This window comes from Saimiri boliviensis, chromosome 21, assembly GCF_048565385.1.
Source record: "Saimiri boliviensis isolate mSaiBol1 chromosome 21, mSaiBol1.pri, whole genome shotgun sequence".
NCBI lineage: Eukaryota > Metazoa > Chordata > Mammalia > Primates > Cebidae > Saimiri > Saimiri boliviensis.
This window is the reverse complement of record NC_133469.1, coordinates 22,002,606-22,005,531: the sequence shown is the minus strand read 5'-3', so window position 1 is coordinate 22,005,531 and position 2,926 is coordinate 22,002,606.

The following is a 2,926-nucleotide window of genomic DNA, read 5'->3' as shown; positions in this document are numbered from 1 at the left end:
GATGGAGCTTTGTTCTTGACACCCAGGCTGGCGTACAATGGCACCATCTTGGCTCACTGCAACCTCCGCCTCCCAGGTTCAGGCGATTCTCCTGCCTCGGCCTCCTGAGTAGCTGGGATCACAGGCACGCGCCACCAGGCCCAGCTAATTTTTTGTATTTTTAGTAGAGACAGGGTTTCACCATGTTGACCAGGATGGTCTCGATCTCTTGACCTCGTGATCCACCTGCCTCGGCCTCCCAAAGTGCTGGGATTACAGGCGTGAGCCACCGCGCCCGGCCTCTACTTTAATTTTTCTTGCTACGTTGCCCAGGGTGGTCTCCAACTCCTGCTCTCAAGGGATCCTCCTGCCTCAGTCTCCTGAAGTGCTGGGATTACTGACATGAGCCACCACACTCAGTCCTTTAAACCGTTCCCTGGCCTTTCCCACATCTGGTGAAAGACACCTCCGTCCATTCCACCCAATTGCTCAAAACAGAAATTTTCAGCGAAAGTCTTGATGCTGCGCTTTGTCCCCCACTCTCTATATCAGAACGCACCCTGCATCCAGACCTTGACAGAGGCACTCTGCCTGCACACTGCTACGAAGTCCGGGCCACCATATCCCGACCTGAGTTACAACAGCCTCCTCGCTGATCTCTCGTCTTCCCTTTGCCTCCTCCAGCTCTTTCTTCACAGAGTAGAATGACTTTTTTTGTATTGAGACGGAGTCTCGCCCTGTCGCCCAGGCTGGAGGGCAATGGCATGACCTTGGCTCACTGCAACCTCCGCCTCCCAGGTTTAAGGGATTCTCCTGCCTCAGGCTCCTGAGTAGCTGGGATTACAGGTGCACCACCACGGTCAGCTAATTTTTTGTATTTTTAGTAGAGACGGGGTTTCACCGTGTTGGCCAGGCTGGTCTCGAACTCCTGACCTCGTGACCCACCGACTTGGGCCTCCCAGAGTTCTGGGATTACAGGTGTGAGCCACCATGCCCAGCCTGACTTTTTAAATATCAAATTGAATCAGGTGAGTCCTTTGCTTACAACCCAGTGCAGTTAGAGGAACACCAGCGTCTCCACAGAGTACACAGCATCTGATTTCATCTGGATGCCTTCCAGCGCCTTTCTCTCCCAGTTACCCCGAGAGCCCCTCACCCCAGAGGGGTCCTTTCGTCCTCAGACGTCCCCAGCTCTATACTGTGCCTCGGTCTTTTCTCCTTCTCTCTCCTTGAAATGTTGTTGTTGTTTTTTTTTAAAGACAGGGTCTCAGCCGGGCGCGGTGGCTCACGCCTGTAATCCCAGCACTTTGGGAGGCGGAGGCGGGTGGATCACAAGGTCGAGAGATCGAGACCATCCTGGTCCACATGGTGAAACCCCGTCTCTACTAAAAATACAAAAAATGAGCTGGGCATGGTGGTGCATGCCTGTAATCCCAGCTACTCAGGAGGCTGAGGCAGGAGAATTGCCTGAACCCAGGAGGCGGAGGTTGCGGTGAGCCGAGATCGCGCCATTGCACTCCAGCCTGGGTAACAAGAGCGAAACTCCGTCTCAAAAAAAGAAAAAAAGACGAGGAGACAGAGATCCCAACTTCTGATGAAAGACTGTCAAAGCCACATTATAAAAAACAGTATATAGTGTAAGAGAATTGTTGGAAAATATTTTGTAAAATACAACTATCAAGTGCTTTCCTTCCTTCCTTCCTTTCCCCTCTTCCTCCTCCTCTCCCCTCCCCCTCTCCCTTTCTTTCTCCCTTCCTTCTTTTTTTTTTTTTTTTTTAAAGATGGGGTTTCACCATATTGATCAGGCTGGTCTCGAACTCCTGACCTCAGGTGATCCACCCACCTCAGCTTCCCAAAGTGCTGGGATTACAGGCGTAGCCACCGCGCCCGGCCCCTCCCTTCCTTCTTTTCCCCTCCTTCCCTCCTTCCTTTCCTTCCTTCCTTTTTCCTTCCCCCCTCCCCCTCGCCCTCCCCCTGTCCCCTTCCCTGCTTTCTTTCTCTCTTCCTTTCTTCCTTCCTCCTTCCCTTCCCATCCCTCCCTCCCTCCCTTCCTTCCTTCCTTCTTTTTTTTTTGAGACGGAGTTTCGCTCTTGTGACCCAGGCTGGAGTGCAATGGCGCGATCTCGGCTCACCGCAACCTCCGCCTCCTGGGTTCAGGCAATTCTCCTGCCTCAGCCTCCTGAGTAGCTGGGACGACAGGCACGCGCCACCATGCCCAGCTAATTTTTTGTATTTTTAGTAGAGACGGGGTTTCACCATGTTGACCAGGATGGTCTCGATCTCTTGACCTCGTGATCCACCCACCTCGGCCTCCCAAAGTGCTGGGATTACAGGCTTGAGGCACCGCGCCCGGCTCCTTCCTTCTTTTTTGACTGGGTCTCGAATCTAGGCTGGAGTGCAGTGGTATCATCACAACTCACTGCAGCCTTGATTTTTTGGGCTCAAGTAATCCTCTAGCCTCAGCCTCTCAAGTAGCTGGGACTACAGGTGTGCATCACTGCGCCGAGCTAATTAAAAAATTTTGAGGGGCCAGGCATGGTGGCTCATGCCTATAATCCCAGCACTTTGGGATGCCGAGGTGGGTGGATCAGCTGAGGTCGGCAGTTCAAGACCAGCCTGATCGACATGGAGAAACCCTGTCTCTATTAAAAATACAAAATTAGCCGGGCATGGTGGTACATGCCTGTAGTCTCAGGTACTCTGGAGGCTGAGGCAGTACAATCGCTTGAACCCGGGAGGCAGAGGTTGCAGTAAGCAGAGATGACAACTTTGCACTCCAGCCTGGGCAACAAGAGCGAAACTCTGTCTCAAAAAAAAAAAAAAATTTTTTTGGCAGGGGGCGGTGGCTCACACCTATAATCCCAGCCCTTTAAGAGGCTGAGGCAGGTGGATCACGAGGTCAGGAGTTCAAGACCAGCCTGGCCAATATGGTGAAACCCCGTCTCTA